The following is a 20,089-nucleotide window of genomic DNA, read 5'->3' on the forward strand; positions in this document are numbered from 1 at the left end:
AGAATCGTACCACTTTGGCAGATTCTTTAAATAACCAAAGCACTTGCATATATTGATCCTTCCTTTATTCCCTAAAGATATTAGTTATTGCAGTGTTTGGAGCCAACTGAAAAATATGCTTTCAGTCATTCGCCATTGAAAGCTTATACTCTGCTTTCTAAGACATACACTAGTGGCTTTTTTCCTGTAAGGAAAAGCATTAGAGATCTTCCATGTCCCTGTTGTGAAATTTGTGTGCTTCTGCTTCACTTCTCAATCCAACTTAACATGTACATCTGCCCTGTTTAGGCAGTCGGTAGCTTTACCAAACACAGAAAATAAGAGAGTAATAAATGATACTTGGTTTTAAAATAAGCTTAAGACATGACTAAAAATCCATTTTCTTCAAAGCTCAAAAGAGATCCTTTCACAACCACTCTTGACAGACCACAGAGGATGGGATCTAGACATCTTTTAAACAAGAGGTTGTAGATACCAACTTTATTTCTCAAGTGGCTAAGCCAGATGTATTAACTCAAATGGAACAAGAAAGAAAGATGCCTTCCCTGTCCCAACAAGCCTATTATCATGAGGGCCTGTGAATATTATGTGTTCAATGTTCTATGTGAAAGAAGGAACAGTAAAAGCTTTCAAAATGAAGTCAGCTGTAAATGCACACTGGTTTTTGAACTTAAGATGAAAGCTCCCATGAAAGTTGGCCTTTTAAAAAGTTACAGAACAACATTTGAAAAATGAAGGCACTGCAGAAATAAATTTCTAATTTTTTTAAAGCAGATTTAAAGATGAATACATCATAATCACAGAACTTTTTAAAACATGAGATTTTTCTGTATTTCCAGTTGTACTAATCTGATTTTTAAGAAAGATTATGTATAGATCCCTCCTGCTGTAAATTTTATATGCTTCAAAAAATAAGCATTGGTCCCAATTCTAACAGTAATATCTTGAATTTCAAAATATGTGGTATTTTTTCCAAAACTACATGTTTTAAAATCAGCATTGATTACAAAAATAATAAAAAGAAGAAATTGCTAGTTTCACAGCTTCAAGGCTGGAAAACATTAACTGAACACACAGAGAAAATTTCCAGAGTATATTCCAGTTGAAATAAATTACCTTATTCACAGTAGCTATTCCAAAGCAAAGTGGCTTTTGTTTCAGGATTGAGTAGCCACACAGGGGTATAGTCTGTACGAAAAGACATGCCACTTCACATGTTTGCAAAACCTACTCAGCTCCCTATTCTCAGGTAGGTTAGGCCTAGACCTTCCAGGCTACACCTGGAAGATACCAAGAAACATATCTAGACCCACATTTCGTTATTTCTGCCAGTTCTATGATTCTTAAACCCATGTCATGACTTCTTCTGGGGAGGAGGGTGTTACACAACCAGGGCCAGATCCAGGCGTACACACTTTTGGCAGTTGCCTAGGCCAGGAACCAAGTGTGTCAAAAATGGCTGTTCTCCCAGAACCTGTTTCAGCTCTACAAGAGCCCAAGCTGACAATTTCTGCCTTCTCTGTCCCCAGCAGAGATACTGGGGAGGGCAGGCAGAGCTTAATGCTGGTGCAGGCTCCTCTTCACTGCAGCAAGAGCATTTGCTGCCCCCCTCCTTCCTGCCTTCTAGTCCTTGCAGGAGCAGCAAGTCCAGCTCTGCAGTGCTCTTACTCTTTTTCCCAGGTCCTTCCTTTGCCATAGCAGAGCTCACCCCAGCCCCTTATCTACACAGTGTTTAAGTTCAACTTTTGGTTGGTACCACTGAGAAGCCGTGAGCTAATGCTGAGCACATTTCCCTCTACTATTCCTGGAGTATGTTATTGGGTAGATCTGTAAAACAGAGAATCTTTACAACTGGACCCTAGGACTCGTTCTGTCTTAGTGTGTATGATGTGTGAATTACTGTATTTTCTCACCAAGGATAAATAATGCAGTTCTTACTAAAGCAAAACATACCCTAGGTCAAGTTTTTCCTCCTCAGTTAAACTGGCAGCCTGGAGTAAATGGAATTATGCCAGAGTCAAAGTGGACTGTAATAAAATCAATGGCATTTTATCAGATACCATAGCTAGGGGCAGAATATGATCCAACATGTACATTTTGAACAGAATTCTTTTAGAAACCCTTCACAGAAATAAAACAAAAACAGTTTATTTTCCTTGATAATATTCAATCCATGCAGTACAACTCATAAGAGGCCAATAAATGATTCTTACTGGAAACTTTGAAAAATCATTACAAAAGAAAACATTTATACAAGTTTACGAAGGCTTCTGAAATATGGTTGATATGTTGAGGTCCAAAAGAACTGTAAAGTATCAGGATATTACATAGGGTAATTCTGATGGTTCTTACTCTGTTTACATTGAATGCAGTTTAGTTTGCTTTTTGCATATGGGAAAAGTTAATTCTATACTGAACAATGTTTTGATTTTGCTCTAGTGAATTTCTTATAGAAACACAAAAGACTAGTTGGATTAATAACACGAGTTAGTTCCCACTTTATAATATTAAGATAAACATACGTATTTGTAACAGAAAAACGCGTTTGGTGGAAAAGATATAAAATTGAGATCTTGCCAAACAGGTTTGGAGAAAGTAAAAGTAGCTCCGGATACTCACCCAAAACTGTTTTTTCCATCTATTTAATATTTGCTTATAGTGAAAGTATTTTTCTTAGATCATTTTTTGGTTTAAGTTTGCTACTGAAGATAATTAAAATTTACTTTTAAATTATGGTGGGGTTATAGCAGGATTTTAATGAAAATGTGATGCATCTCAGGGCAGTTTTTCATCAAGATTTGAGCCAAGTTTGCTAAGTTCATGAACCTTTCAGAAAAGCTGGGTCAAATCTAGAATGAACCCAAATTGATCTATGGCACTTTGTTGAAAATAGAAGTATCTTGGTATCTTCAGAAAGTTTGAAAATTAAGTAATATCTTCAATATAGTAAATTAACAGGATACCCTCCCATGGAATAATTGCTCTGAGAGCAATGATCTACAAAGATTGTAAGTGTTCTTCAATGTACAGACTTCCAAGAGACAGGTCTGCAGAACAGGAGAAGGCCCTTCATTCATGGCTACTAAACGTATCTCCTTGCTTTGGAGCTATCAATAACCTCCTAAAAAACCAAAGTTATTATAACTACTAAGCCAGATAATTCACATCATTCTAGCAATAATTGATCTTTATCACTGCATACCAGCAGACCAGTCTGGATACCATCTAGGAGCTTCATTAAAATATTCATATAAATCATCTTCATGGAGTCCTTTCAGGCATTTGTTGGGCCTGTAGTAGCTAAGATACAACAAATCCTGTTTGACTGATAGACAAGAGGCAGTAACTCATGCTGTTCAGGGTGTTTATAACTGAATTAGCCACAACATCTCTCTGCCAGAAGCCTGGGCAAATGAAAGTAGGGGACATAGAAAGAAACTAGGAGTGGCATAGAAAACATGGAAGGGAATTAAGAATATGTTTGCTGGAGATATTATGAGGGAGTATAAAATACATGGAGGAATGCTAGAATAGAATAGATTAACCATGGGAAGCTGAAGGAAATCAGAATTCATTGTTTCCGTGGTCGCAGAAACACTTGTTCCTTTTTGTCCATCTTCTTTTAAGGTATCAGAGATTGACCACAGCTAGAAAGAAGGTACTAGGTAAAAGTGGACGGCTCTTAGACAACATAGAACACTTATTTTCCTAAACACATAGCTCAGTGTATGGGATCCAGTAAATTAAAAACCTCTGCTATTCAGGAATTTGCATTAGATCAACAAATGGTTCCTTTTCCCCTCAGATTCTGTACATTAATCATGCCCTTAATCACTTTTGCCTGTATGCCTTATTCACTCTGGGTGTGGAACAACTTCCATGGGGCATGGAGAATGTAGGCACTTAATGCAATAGCAGCAATAAATACTAAGAATTTGAATTTCACCTTGCATTGTACAGGTTGCATAACATGCATGTCCTCACATTGCCTTGAATGTTATTGCAGAATAAAAGTTCATATGGGTGAAGTATGAAGATTAGAATATACAGACTTACCAAGAATGTTCTTGGAGCAGGGATCCCTCATGAAAATTGGTCCATGTTGTATGGCTTAATGTTTGCAGTAATCTTTCACACAACCTTATATCGCAATTGTTTCTGTAGAAAGTATTGTCTCCAGTTATGATAAACGTATATAAAAATGCATCATTGTCTTCACATGCAAAGCCTGCAAAACACTCTTTTCATTCCTCCAAATGCAACATGGGTCCACAACAGTCTGAGCTGGAAAAAAAACTGGGGCAGTATTTTTGAGACAATTCTTTCTGGGTGCCCCATAAACTATTTAGATAAAAGGGGATGCACATCACACTGGCAGAAACAGTCAGTATCAGACATAGACATGTTGTAGAATCACCCCTCCAGAACAGAAGGGAAACTCAGCTCACAGCTAGTAACACCTACATGTCTCTGGGGAAAGCAAGAGGACCTAGCAACTCTTCTTACAGTCTGCATTGCAAACTCCAGTCTAGCCCATGGCATTTTGCAAACATCACAAAAACTAGACCACAGCTGTAGAAATAGAAATGCTATGCAACCTGACTGAGGCCACTGATTACAAGAGCTGGGCTTTGTGTAAAAAACCTCTTACTCTCCATCCTGTGCTTACTGCAGTAGACTGTACTGCCACAGGGAGAAGCTCTTCCTTGAGACTGGAGTTTCTGGTGTCAGCTCAGAGCCACTTCAGTTGCCATCTGGCAGATGAGCCAGCTCAGCTGTAGGCAGCTCAGCTGGACAACTGGGAACTTGAAGAAATGTAGCTGTGGCTTAGATTGAAACATACCCAACAACTGAGATCCACACCTGTGATTTGCATGAACCCAATAACCTGCCCAGCCATGTGCATCTTGTGGGAGCAGGGGGAAGACACTCAAGTTAGAAATGTTTTGGGAAAATCACAGCCACACCCTCTACCTCTGTGATCAGCTTCAGGTGATAAGGCTATTGTCACAAGAACAAAAACTAGAAAACAATTTCCCTTCAAAATATACAATTTAGATTAACATTTCTAGACCAGTCAAACTCCATGTAATACCATATATGCAATTTGTGTCACTGTTATGAAATACATACAACACTGAGACACATTAGTTGAGAGACCCATTAGTCATTTGTGCATTTACAACACACTTCCCGCTGCTTGAACATAGCTTCCATGGCTTGATGAAGTACATACAGATACCATTGTGATTTTCTATAAAATGCTGGCTGGTATCAAGAAAATGCAAATACTCTTTAGTGCTGTGAGATCCAGATTCACAGAGTAGTGTTGTGGCTGAATTGTTTGAAAAGACATATGGCATCCCAAGTGTAACAGATAGTTGAATCTCAAGGGGGAACCATTGTTCATTCATCTGGACCAAGTGACATTCTTTATGCAAGAATAATTCCTGATTAAAGGGTGAGTTTTAATGGAAACTAATTAGGCAACCTCTTTAGCCTGGGCATAATGATCAAATGAGCTGTCACACAGTACCTGATACAATGATCTCACTTGGTACAAGATTTTATTCCTTAGCAATTACACTCCCACGTTGCACTGCATGTGTTTATTGCCTGGAGCACACATGTCAAATTAAAGAGCAGCTTATGCACCTGATATTTAATTATTGCCTAGCACTACAGACAACCGGGAAATGTCAAAGCGAGCAGTCCTGCATTGGAGCAACTAAAACTGATATCTTCTTTGGCAAAAAAAAAAATAGAGATAAAATATGTATGGACAATTCAGTTGTCTTACAATTCACGGTTACAAAAAATGGCCTCCCAAACCTTAAATAATTTACCATTATGCTGAATGCAGAGAATTCTGTCAAAGCACAAAAGTATGTGAAACAGGTTCAACAGCTCACATGATTATTTGTATTAGAGGCATCTTTACATGATTAAAGTGTTTACAAGAAAATGGTAGGATTTGAGCTGTTTTATACCAACTTGAAATACCAAAGGAATCACTTATTTATTCAGGTATGGACTAATACACAGGTGTTAAAAGAAACATTCATTTCTACCACTCTGTTATCCTGCAGTTAACCTAAAATCATCCTTAGCTTACTGGAAACTTTCCTAAATTCCTTCATAGTCAAATCACCTCCTTAATCCTAGTTGTAATAAGGCTGAAATGAAAAGCCGGCAATATTAAAAAAGATGTAAGCAAAGTGTTTCCAGCAAATTGAGACATGCTAATCAAAAAAGAAAGTTTTATGGCTGCGACAGAGGTGATGACAGTAAGGTGAGGAAAAATCCATACTGCCCCAAGTTTTGACTGCAATTTTTAATAAAGAAAAAATGTGCACAACACAGAAGAGTTTCTCTTAGTCATTGATCTGTAATGGAACACCCAAATAGAGATCTGATGGTATCCTGTGGCTAAGAAAGTTGTGTGTGTATCTTGGACCATTCTACTCCACATAAAGGAATCTAATTACCCATAATCTTAATTGCACAGTCTAATACTAAAAAGGCTTAATAAGAGTGCTTTTGTATTTACAAAACTGCACAGCTTGTGAAAGAACCCTCAAAACATTTGGCAGGAATCCCAGCCGAGGTATGACTGACTGGAACCTCTAATGACTACAACATGTAAACAAGTGTTTTGTTTCGACTGATAATCATTAACTTCCAGTGTCAGACTTATCCCACAAGGTTTTGTTCACTGCTTCACCAGCCTGCTTTACAAAGGCATCTGGTGCTAAGGGAAAGGGGGAAAAAAAAGTGCAGAGCGCTATACAGTGTTGTCACTCTTAAACTAAAGTGGCAGTAGGCAAATGAAAGGGTCATGAGGTAAACGCTTCTAACAAGGAGCAAGCTGCTGTGATAATTCCCACCATTCTTTGATGGTCCCTCTTACTGTGTGGCTTAGTGACACAATGCGCTAGACCTCCTGGTTATTTTATTTTATTTTTTAATGAAGAAAGGTAATTTGAAACTGAATCTTTCTGAATTATTGTTTCACGCTTTGGTAGCTTTTAAAATTAAACATGCACACAAAAAGGGAATTTGGTTTCCCTAACTACTGCAGTACTGGAACAATCTGCGTCTAAGTGCTGGATTAAAAAAGAGAGAGGAATAGGGGAATACACTCGTAGAAAGACAAATCTGGTATTACAACAGAAAGTAAAGATGTCAGAAATTACACAAACTGCATTGGTTATCTCAGCTTTAAAAAGGTGCTCACAACAGCAGTGATTTTAAAAGTGAGTTTCCAATGGCTAAATCGTCAGCTAAGGTAAATCTGCTAAAATGGACACACACAGATTTCTGGTTATTCATTTACTTTAATAATAAAGTAGTTATTGTTCAAATCATTTTATGTAGACACACTGAAGAAGTTGTCAAAAATTATATCCATTACGTAAACTGTTTGGTGAAACCTTGCAAGCTATAAAGGAAAACCTAAGTAGCCCATATTTACATTCTTAACATTTTCTTAGCTTGAGAAATGCAACTACTTCAGTAATTTTTAATCATGCAGTGGTAGATAGTCTGCCTTTTGAGTGCCTAGTAAAATAGCAGGAGTAGCTTACAGATTGCAGATCAGTACTTCTGTGGCTACCTGTAAGTAAAAGGTCATTTGTAAACTCCATTTTACTATTGATACCACTGAGACTAGTTTCAAAGGTTTACACTTATTTCATGCCCTGCTAGGATCTTGTCTGTACAGCAAGCATTTCCTGAACAGTTTTAGTAGAGCAGTGCAAAGCGTACCACGAATAGCTCTCATGACCGCATGAAGGAATTTATGTGTGCAACCCTCAAACAGCTTTGATATATAACCCGGCAGAATTAGGTAGGAGCTGTGGATCCGCCTGGTTAAATTTATTTAAAAACACTTGGCAAAGCAAGTTTGCAATTGTTTAATTTTCATTATAACTGCTGCCTCACAGGATAATGAGCCCTCGTAACAGTGTTTTATATAAAAGCACATTATGCCTTTACACAGCACACATAAATGGCCAGTGATTATTAACAATGTTAAAATGTCAGTAGAACCAAACCAGCATAACGGCATACATTTAGCTGCCATAAAAACTGCAAATGACTGTTACATTGTTTTAAAAGGAAGCATCTTAAAAAGGCACTTACAAATAGAGGAAAAGAAATATTTGTTATGAGGAATAGAAATTTAGATGAAATGCCAGTCAAATTTGACTTCATGAAAAGCATTACCCACAAGAATCACTAAGTTCATTGCTGCTGCTATTAGTATTCTTAGTTTTAGGATTAGAGACAAACTGCTTCATATATAATCTTTGTTTTTACCTTTGACTTAAAATTTTGGTTTCTTGCTCTCCCAGGACTTCAATGCTTTGATATGTTTTACAAAAACATTCTCAAAGTAAAACTTCAGAGAGTCCAAATATGCACATTTGTGACTGATTTCACAGGCTGAAAAAAAGAAGTCCACTTTTAAGTGAAAGTCTAGCAAAGAAAAAAAGGTTTATAGAGGGTAATCACTATCTAAATTATTACAAATATTTTGGAGGCTTTTAGCCTCAAAATGTCACTCATGGTATCATTTTAGATACAAGTAGGTCTTACTCTCATTCACTGAGGGGAAAATTAACATGGTAAGAAGTTTGAATCACACAGGATTCATGTTATTTTGCTGTCATTGTTCACTTACAGCTGTCCTCCAAAGCTATTCTTGCGATTTTGAAATTATTCAATTCATTTAATAGTTTATTTTTAGGTTATTTTTATTTTTAAATTAAAAAAAGAAAGAAAAAAATGTAAATTTTCAATTTCGAGGGAAGAAAACAATGTCATCTAAAATATTAAACTGCATTTGTCAGAAGGATTACTGTTTTGCTCCAAGTAAACCATGAGCTATATAAACCTATATACATTAAAACATTTTTGTTTTTAGCGTATTCAGTTGTGAGGTCACATGCTGCATGTTATTTCATACATTAATAAAAGGTGTTCAAGAGCAAATGGGTTGTGAACGTTATTTTTTTTCCCCTAAAGATATGGATTTATAAGAGAAAGCTTCAACCCCTTTATTTAAAATGAAAATAGAAAGAAATGTGAAATTGAGCATTTTCTTAGACTGTCCTAACTCATGTATAATCAGTGGTCAATGTAATTTTAGAAGTTCTTTTTATTCTCAACTACTATAAATTTATTTTAGACAGTAGCCTATTCAAATGCAATATACTCAATAAACATTTGTATCTCTCATTAACCACCGTCCTAATTTCTTTTTTGGTTATTATAAACCAAATATTTCAGACACAGAAGAATAAATTGGTGCATTTGTATTATTAACATAATACAGATTTTGAAACAGGTAGACAGGAAAAATTTAAAACATGACTTTAAAACATTAACATTGCATTCCCATCATTGGGTGCTGAATTGTAAACTGAGTTCAGATGGTAGGTAAATTAGTCTTCTTCAAATGTGCATTAAGTAGTTTTGTTTTTTTTTTTAAGTTGGAAATCCATCATTTCTTTCCAGTCAGCATTAACACTTAGCAGGTTTGTAATAAATACACACACAATCAACAAAAGCTTGAGCATTAGCAGAGATGTTAAGAGGGCAATTAATTAAAAGCCACATTAGTACAACGTGATCAAAAACTAGACATCAGTATCCTCGGGGCAAAAACACATTTCAGGTCAAACTTTACAAACACACACACACACGCAAGTGTGTACGTATATAAACACTACACACACATACAAAGAACATATATCAGACAGAATCCTTCAGGTATAAAAAAAGCATCAAAGTAACTATTTTCACTAGCTACTTAGTTTATTTGCTCTGTGAATTATTTGAGATCAGATTTTAAAGCTCGTTTGATTTTTGATATGCACAAAAAGAAACCATTGTCTGATATTGTATACACTGATTGCCTGGCACCACCCAATGGCAACCATCAGAAATGCAGATGGCAGTTCTTAGAGATGTAGATAGAATATTTGTCATCAACTGGTAAACGCAGTAAAGAAAATAAGCAGTGGGTGTTTTCACAAAAATAATGAACCAGTATTCCTTTCCTCAGAAATTAGCAGCTTTATTATAAACTGGAAATAACTCAGTTTCTTTTTCTGAGAGAAACTGCTAAAAAGTAGCTTGGTATTGCAATATATTTTTCATCAGTGTTCTACTCTAACCTGTCTGACACCCTGCCACACAGTTTGTTCTTTATCACCTTCTTTATGAAGGCTGATCTTCTTTACCACATCCTCAAAATGGGATAATCATTTCTTGCTACTCACAGAAAAAATTGCAAGAGAGTAAGCAGTATTTGGGCTTGTCCTTTTTTTGTTCAATGTACACATAAGGAACTGGAAAAAGGATGAATTGGTGAAGCCTGTTCTTTAAAGCACAGATTGCTTGCTATAGGCTTTGCATGGACCTGAATGGACTGAACTTACCAGTTTCTAGGACCTTATGGATTACAAATGGCACAAACATATAGTGCCAGTGGAATCCCACAGAAACTGACGGTGGTTTGACAGGGGAAATGAAGTCTTGAATGCCATCAACTAAAAGTTCTGGGGTAGCCTTATTTATTTTCAAGTAAACTGGACCTTTCCAATGTAAATAAAGTTAATAGAATAATACGTGGAGTTTACTTTCTCCTGTGTTAGCTAGTTTCATTTAAACCTATTATGCCTTGCCTGTATACTTTCATTCTTTCCATGTACTTCTGTGGGGAATGATCTAGGTATCTACAGCTTGTAATATTGGATATTCCTGTTCCTAAGGATAAGAAGAAGATGGCAAGACAAATGTAAGCATAAGTTACAGATATTCCTGCTATAAGTATAGGTAAATGCTTTATTTATTTATGACAAAACCTGTGATCCTTAGGTTTGAGACTCAACAGTGCAGGACAAATGAAGGCAAAGCAGCCTATTTTTAGAGAGACTGTTTTGCATGTTTGAGTGCTATGGAAGGAAGTATTTACACAAATATTTTTGCATAGTTGAACACTGAAAATTAAAGCCGAGATTCTGGAGCCTAAGTCCATATAAGGAAATGGATTCTGCAGCAGATTCCACAACCAGAAAACCACAGAATACCTGGGGTCATGAGAATAACAACTTCATTTTTTATAAAAGCTTCCATAGGAGAGATTCAAAGTCCTTCAACAAACTAAGCCACACAAAACACCCCACAGGTGAGAATATATCACTACATGCACTTTATAAACAGGATGCAGGTACACAGGGATTCAATAATTTTCACTGGATCAAATAACAAGGCTGAATCATCTTGTGTCTTATTCACTAAAACACACTTCCCTTTTTATTTTAATTTTCTAGGCAATAATCATGCTAATGACACTGGGAGAATGGAAAAGGCATAGAACACATTCCTGTGATGGTGAAATTTAACTCAGAAGGCATCATTTGTCAAAAATTCCACGTCTTTAAAAGGAAAAGAAAACTAACAGCAACAGCAAAGCTTGCAGCACTAAATATAATAGTACAATTTATATGTTATTTTCACAAGTATAAGCTGTTTTCTAAGGACAAGACAAAATAATCAACCCTATAGAAGCAGCTTGAGTAGTCTAAATATGTCCCAGTTAAAATTGTTAATGAAGCTGCAGAGTGAATGCAAATCTACAAGTCCCAGAGCTGGTGTAGCACCATGTGATTTCTAAGTAACAGTGCCTGAGAAGTCCCCTAGCAGTATACCACAATCTCTACTAAAGTACTGAGTACCCTTGTAGCACATTAGTGGTCTACACAGCGGCATTCAATCAGTTTCTTTAATCTGAGAAGTGCCTTTTTACTTTGTGAGGAATCTAACTCTACTGGGGGGATTTGAACTGGAGGCCCTTGGATCCCAGAACAGCAACATTACTAACGCAAGGGAAGGCAAACCTCCAGTACCTTTTAGCTATAGTCTTAAGAGGCCTGTAAAAACAGTGAGAGTATCTCCCTCAAAGGGATACTAGTTATAAAGGGTAAAACATTCAGCTGAGTTTAACAGAAAGGAGAGGGGAAAAAAAATCAAAAACAGGAAAAAAGGATGCTAAATTATAGAGGAACAGTAGCGTGTATGCTGTATTCATTCCAGGTTGAAGTTCATCAGGAATTAAATCCTGGCAGAGCCTGAGTGCTTTCAACTACCACTGGGCTAAATCCTCCCATCTTTAACATTTCCTTATGAAATAGCAAAACTGTCAGTGACCTCCCAGATCTTTTTTCCCCATTCAGAAGATCTGAAGTACTAAAATGAGAGGGAAACCCGACAGGATTATTCTGGTTCACAGACAGAAGTTTCTCAGTGCATCTTCTTCCCCTTAGAGAAGCAGGAAAATCAGATGCATCAGAGAAAGTAAGCTAAGTGGAGAATAAATATTTCTAATGAAGAATAGTGGCAAAGCTCCCTTCTTTTTCCACTTGGTAGCAGGATCACTTTCTTACAGGTTGGAAGATTTGAAGCCCTATTAAACACCTTCCTCTGGAAACAGCTGTACCCACTACTTCTGCTCCATGCCCTCTTGCTCCATAGCTGCAGGTGAGATCACTAGCTCTGAACTCCAACACGCTGGGCTGACGGGAAAGGCAAAAGGCTTTCCTGGGGCTTTTGGCTCAAGACCTCTAACTTTCTGGGATGAAGCCAAAGTACAGTTCTTTGTGCTTGTTGGCTCAGCAGCCCTAACAGACTGAACTAAAGCACAGGTCTCTAAAGGACAGTTACTCATTTATGCACAATGAGCATACAGCCTTATAACAACCAGGACAAATACAGCACTTCAGGGTCAGATTCTGCTTTTGGATAAACATGAAGTGAATAACACAGAGAACATGTCATTTAGACATTTTTGAGCAAGTCAACAAAAAGGACATGGTTATACAGAAGAGAAAGCCATACCCCTCACTTGACATCATACAGCCAGTGTTCCTCAGATGTGCTCTACTTCTGCATTACATTTGTTAAAACAAAAGGAAGAACATCTCACTACAATATACAGCTCTCCAAGAGACACTGTGGTTTGGAGAACTGAGTTCATACACTGTCAGTGGGATGGCTCCTCAAAACACCTCTGGAAAAGCTGCAGGATAAATTGGGAGCACTTGGATCTGAAATTTATGTAGTAATATAAAATATTAACTCTAGCCACATGCACAGCGTTCACCAAAGCTTGATTGGCATTAGGTGATTTTGGCAACACTGCTTGCAAAGATTTCAGTGGAAACCTGGATGACTGGGAATTGAGTGTAAAGAAATTATATAGACTAACATCTACCCCTAAGCCATTGTGCAGCAAAGAGGTCAAACAGGTAGCTGTTATTCTAAAGGCAGAGTTATGTTTAAAAACAGTTTTAAAGCTTTATAAAAAAGGAAATACTGATATAGAAGATACCATGAAACCTCATCTGCCTAACAACTTACCTTAAAAAGCAACACCAGAGTAGTGAAAAAAGCCAATGAGAATGGGAAACCGAGAATAAAATATGTAGCATAGGGGTTCTGTCATGTCAGTTAATTTCTGTGTTTGTTATTCATTAAGTCTTTTGTCTACATCTACTGATAAAAGGCTTTAATCTCTACACTTCAATCCCAAATCTCTGTGAATGACAATTTAAGGCATTTCATTTACCCTGTATTTTTAAAAATGTGGTAATTAAAATAATCTGTTTTACACTTATTAAAAATAAATTATTGCATGTTTTAATGTTTTTCCTCCCTGCAACTTTTTCTTAATTAGTTATTTAAACTGCATTGAAAATCCCAAGCCAATACATTTCAATATTCATTTTTCTATTTCAATTTTTCAAACAAGAAGAAAAGTTTCCCTTTTTAAGCTGAAAATTCAATTAAAAAACAGATTAAATACTCATTGGTACTATTTTACATCATTCACAGAGGGTTGTTTTTTTTCTTTTTTTCAATATTTATTAATGATGACTATCATCTTGCATGTACCCATTATCTTACATATGTCAGCATCTTTCATCTGGAAAGATCTCAAAGAGCTCTGACAAACGGACACTTTTGCAACAGTGATGAGGGATTGATTCACCACTCAAAACCAACCCTCTCTGGAACAAAAATCCTTCAACTGTTTAAAAGTCCACAGAAATGTTATGAAAACAAGTAAGGAGCGCCTCAGCTAGCATTAGCAGAGTTTAGTACAATGTGGCCCCTTTCCCTCTTGCTTCTATCAGATCCTAAGGTAAAATTCATAAAATATAGTCAAGGTTGATTGGCAAAGTACAACTATCTCTGTTGAACTCTACGATATCAGGCCTTGCACCCCTAAACAAATGAGGAGTAAATCGCATACTCCCAAATTAGAAGAGGCTAGACTTAATTTACTTAATTTAGCAGCACATACTTTCAGTGACATTGCTGTCTTACTCTCTGACGAGCACGGCCACAGAGCCCACTAGTGGACTACTTCAGTAGTACAAAAAAAGAAAGACTGCCGTCTGCTGGCATCTGCCAGTAGATGCCGTCTACTCTTGTCCAGCACGTAAGCGTGTTTTAGTCGCATGCTATGGTCACACAGCAATGATAGAGCAGAGAAGTTCAGCCCAGCAAGGCTGCATGAACCAAACTTACAGGGCAGAGACACAAGACAATCCTTATCACTGTCATCCCGTGAATACAACTAGAAAAAAATCCACACTGGGTGAAAAATTAAAATTAATACATCACAAAATATCCATACAGTTCTTTGGAATTTTTTGGTAGGGTTGGTTTTTTAATGTGCTTGTACTCCTTAAAGTATGCATGGATTGCTAAAATAGGAAGATTTTATTAGCATACATACACAAGTGTATATATGCGGTTTAAATTTTATTTTGATTATAGATTTTATTTTAAAAGTTCTGGCTGAAGACAGCGGCATGATATCAGCTCCGCTGAAGCTGAAATGATCATTACACAGTATGAAATGATAAGAAAAATGAACTCATTAAGGTTACGCAGAAAAAGACTGAATCTTGTAAGGAATCCCTCCACACTTCTATTCTTTTTCTTTTGATCTTTCACTTGTCATTCTTTCCACCATGACATGGTGTAAACTGTAAGTTTTTCCAAAGTTAGGCACATGGCTATAGATATGCATGTTCAGTGTGGCATGCTTTTTCTACAGCACCCAAAACAATACATTTTTCATAATTTCTGGCATTCTACCTTCCTCTGTAATTAGAATAGCCACTGCTCCTTGTGCCATCTTTTGTTCTGGTGATGTTGGGGATGACTGAAACATCTCTGCTTTGGCCAGTCTGTATCCAGACCTTCAAGCAGAAGTTCAGTGGCAAAGTTTGTTTCCCTTTCTTTATCTATTCCATTATTTTTATCAGTGTGGACTGGTGAATCATTCACACTGATAGTAAGAAGTGTAAACATGAGTGCCAGGTAGAACCCAATTTAATCTGGAATAAGGTGCCACAATTAATTTAAGATGAAACCTTTATAAAATCAGTGAAAATGTCACAGCAGGGATTTACAAATTCAAAGCTCTTTGGTTCTGATGTATCCTTCCTGAGTCTGACATGTACTTGCAAAGTAACTTTACAATTTTATACACAGGGGAACTTCTCTAAAGAGCTGAAACAGGCCCCTGTCAGACTTGAAATGTTAGCAGCTCTTCAATGTAAATATTGCCAAAAACAGATTCCTAGGGAAATTCATCCCTTTGTGTAGTTTTTATCCTCATAACCTTCCTTTACTCCCTTCATATGAAGTGTGACCAGTATGTGAAAGAGGAAGCAATAGTCCAAAGTCTACTTTATAAAAGAGAAGCAGAGATAATACAGTAAACGTACAGTACCCTGCCTAAACATACCCATGCAAACTCTATGTCAAACTGACATTCCATGTTTCTGTCATTCCTGGGCTGGAGTTCCGGAGTTCCGGAAAAGCAATGCATGCTGAACGGCACGAACATACACTTCAGATGGGCACCACAGAGGACAGGAACAGGAAAATTAGATCTATGCAGCTGTGAATTCCTAGTTAGGAGTGAAAAAGGACTGTAGTCTAACCTCCCCAAAACTAATTTCCATCACCTAGCAAATCCTATTTAATTAATTGCAGCAATCCTCTTTGCTCATGCTTTGAACACCCAGGATAGATGATTCCTGATTCCAAGTGCTAAGGGTAAAAGAGTGTAGCAGAAGAGCCCTGGTTAAATGTTGTCAGCATTTGAATAGAATGCTTTCAGATAATTTGCTATAACTACACATTGCAGTAAGTTAAGACAAAAGATAAAATAAAATTTATACTGAGTTTACAATATTGACCAAAAATCAATACATTTTCCCAGTCTTTTATCCTGTTATTGCCTTTCAAAAATGCATCAAATTCTTCTTTAGTTCTATAGTTTTTCTATGTAGTTCAAGTGAGACAATCAAAACATATCTACATGACAAAGAGTAGGTTACATCCACAAAACACATTCTTAATCCTGAGAGTGTGCCCAAAGCAGTATTTATTACATTATACGATCAACATGTTATTCCTACTTTAAATCTAAAGAATCCCCCAATAATATTGTAAGTGTATATCTTGAACATAGCACCCTGGAAAGTACAGCAGCAAAAAAGTTGGTCTGTACAACAAAGATTAGAACTGGGCCCAATATTTTAGCCTAATACAGCTTAATACAGCTGAAGATCTGAATTTTAATGCTCTAATATCTGCACTGTGACCCACTGTCCTCTATATTAATTTTATAAATTTTGACAACACTGCAGTGGGAGTAGACACTTGCAGATCTCAATGCCAAATCAAAGCCAAATATATTAGCTATCATCATAATGTCTTTATGCATGAAAATGTGTGCAGGGGGTGGGGTACACATGTGCACATAGATACTCTGTATACTGTATGCAAATTCTCGTTCTATAGAAATTATACTGTTGCAAAGCAGAGCTAAAGCTTTACACTAAGGCTACTTCCCTGTGGGAATACTGCATGAAAAGGCTTTTTATTTTTAAAGATAAATTACATTTTTGTATAATTGAGTCACACTTTTCATGTAGCACTTAGCCTAGGGATGTCTGCAAGAGAAAAGAACAATATCTTACTAAATCCCTGTTAGGATCATTAAATTTAGATCACAAAACTCTCGCAGGCATGCAATTCCAAACATGTCACTGAAACAAAAGGAACAACAACAAAAAATGACAAGCTTCTCTTACATTATTTTCCCTCTTTACAACGATGTTTAAGGTAGCAAAGTGTTAATGAATTCAGTACAATGTATCATGCATTGTGTTAGAACTTTTATATTGTTGAAAAATTGTCATATTTGGTTAGGCAGCTGCATGGAGAAAAAAGCTCTGACAATATCTAATTGAGTCTATTTTTACTGTCTTTCAGATAACATTGTTAGAATTATGTACAGTACATATTTCTTATTTTTAGTTTCACACTCCCTTCCCCCCGCTCCTCACAGCCCTTCACTACAACAGTGTTTTACTACTGCTGATATAAATCCAGGTCATTTTCACATAAGAAGAGTGAGTCCTATTCTGTAATATTGAAATGGGGCTACAAGCTGTTATGCAAACCACTATTAATAACAGAGTATTCAGGACATGCGCCTCTTAAAAGCTGGTCCTTGTTTAGAACGCTGACTGGGACACAAAAGCTAAAAGCTCTGTTTCCTGCTTTATCATATGCTTCCTGGGCTATCTTGAGCTAAACATTTCATCTCCTTCTCACTCCTTTCTGTAAAATGGGAATAATAAAAATATTTTCTTTCTTCTGCCTCTTGAAACCATAAACACTCCAAGGCAAGGACTTTTCTCTAAGGCGAGGGAAAGTTTGCCTCATGCATCATTCTTTGAAGCAGCCTGGTTCACTTGAAGTGGCTAGGCGAGTGTCACGGCACTAACCAGGGCTCTGGGGCGCGCACGTTGCAGGCTGACACAAAGCCTTTTCAAAAGGAGCCCAGTTGCCACCCAGGAATGCACACACCAAGCAGTACCACCATTGCCAAAGCACAGGTGGAAAGAGCTACTCTCCTGAACAGCCAGCCACGAGAAAGGACTGGACCTGCAGTTTGTGCAACTGTGGGCACCACGTCCTGCTCCCATGCAGAAAAAAAGCACACCAAACTAGTTAAAGCAAGCCAGGTAGGTCAAATAGCCTAAAGCCACCACACAGAAAAAAACATTTATTCAGAATTACTATTATTCAGGGTGAATGTCTCTTTAAAAATATTGCATGATAAAAAAGGAAACATATAAATGTTTGTTGTTTAAATGTATTTTTACACCTTCAGGGCTCAAGGCACAGGCTCTGGGGAATAGGGTTCTCAATGCAGATTTCAACTAGTCACGACCCCAAAAAGCAGTGTACTGTATGTATACTGGTGACGAGCATTGATAGCTAGGCTCCAGAAGGCACTGGAGGAAACGTTTACTGAGAAGAACTAGAATTATTTCAAGGACAAGGTGAAGAAGAAAATGGTAAGTAAATATGACTTTCAAGATGGGACAGCAAATCACCTCACAAAAGCTACACAGACTGCTCAGCTTGCTCGCTTTCTGCTGCTTCTCTAGTTAGTTCCTATTAGCACTATCAACAATTTTCTCCCGAAAGTCATAGAAAAAATGTCTCCTTTTTCACTTTAATAAATGTATATTTATTTGGGTACATTGAAACACAGAGGAGAAAAAAACCCAGAAACTGAAACTTGTACTTTTAACTGAAAAAATTTTGTTTTCTTCACCCCTGCCCTTCCCCCCCCCTTTATTCCAACAATAGAAAGCTTTTACTTCCCACAAGGAAAGCTGAGTTTGGAGTGAAAAGCAAGACATCATTTTGCAGGAGACTGATGAAGTAAAATACAAATTCCCTCTCCCCTCTCCTTGTCTCTTCCCCTCCAAATCAGAGTCTTCTATAAACACAGATTTCTACTTTTAACATCTCCTGCATGACCCCAAATATCCACATCATAGAAATCTCATACTGAAACACTGTTCTGAGTGATTCAAGCTCATGTAAGCTTTGGGTGCCCATGGGACAGTAATTATGAGGACAACAGGAGTGAAAAAGGGGATGAAAACAGAACTTGGGAAGCATGGCAATCTCAGGGAAGAACAGTTGGGATCTAATGAGGAACTGTACCTGCAAACCTAATAGCCACAATGAAATTAGCCATTCAGGGTGACTTACTCAAAACAGTTCTTACAGAAGTTTTAACAGCAGAAGAGCTTCAAACCATTATAAAGCGCAGCTGCAGATACAAATAACAAATGCATGAAGTAGTAGACCCGCTCCTCTGTTATAGATGCCCAGAGGCTATGGTCAGACATTCAGGATATGAAAATGGATACACCATATAATCAAGACCATAATGCCCACGGTATTCACTTCCATTTAGCCTGAAGGCTTCTGAAAGTACAGGGAAAAGTCTAGTCGATTATGGGAACTGGAATTATATATGTATTGCCAAAGAGAGCAAACTTCTCTAATATGATAACACCACTTTTCATTTTTCATGAGTTCCCTGATTTACAGTGTGTAACATATTGGTCTGAACAGATGGATTTGTGAATCGATTGGCTGGTGTGCAAACTCTCTTCTGTTATTAAAAATCAGTATGATTTTCATGTATGGATCTACACAAAGACTAGAACTGGTGTGTCACCAACTCTGTAGACTATACCATAATAACCTTAACACATCATCTCCATGTCTCTCTGCCTGCTATCAGTAGAGAGGAGGACTCGGTTTCGCATGAAAAGTTTTTTAAAAATAAATTCATTCTGCTTGACTACTACCATTTACTGTCTAGAGTTATAATGTAAGTGCATTTAAAATAAAAACTAATAATGAATATGAAACAAAAATGCTTTGTAAAGGAGATTTCCCCTCTTTGAACGTGAGATGAACTCTAGCCTCATAATGATTCCTGTGACATTTATTAATAGCATATTTTTCGAAATAAAAGACTATGCTGACTTTTTTGTGCCACGTACAGTCTGACCATTAACTTTCTGCTGTCCCTATACAAGTTATGATTTAAAAAGCAAAAATAAGCATCCCTGTAGGTTACTTTATGTTCCCTTCCAAAACTATACATATGGTA

The sequence above is a fragment of the Apteryx mantelli genome, chromosome 4, assembly GCF_036417845.1.
Source record: "Apteryx mantelli isolate bAptMan1 chromosome 4, bAptMan1.hap1, whole genome shotgun sequence".
Classification (NCBI taxonomy): Eukaryota; Metazoa; Chordata; class Aves; order Apterygiformes; family Apterygidae; genus Apteryx; species Apteryx mantelli.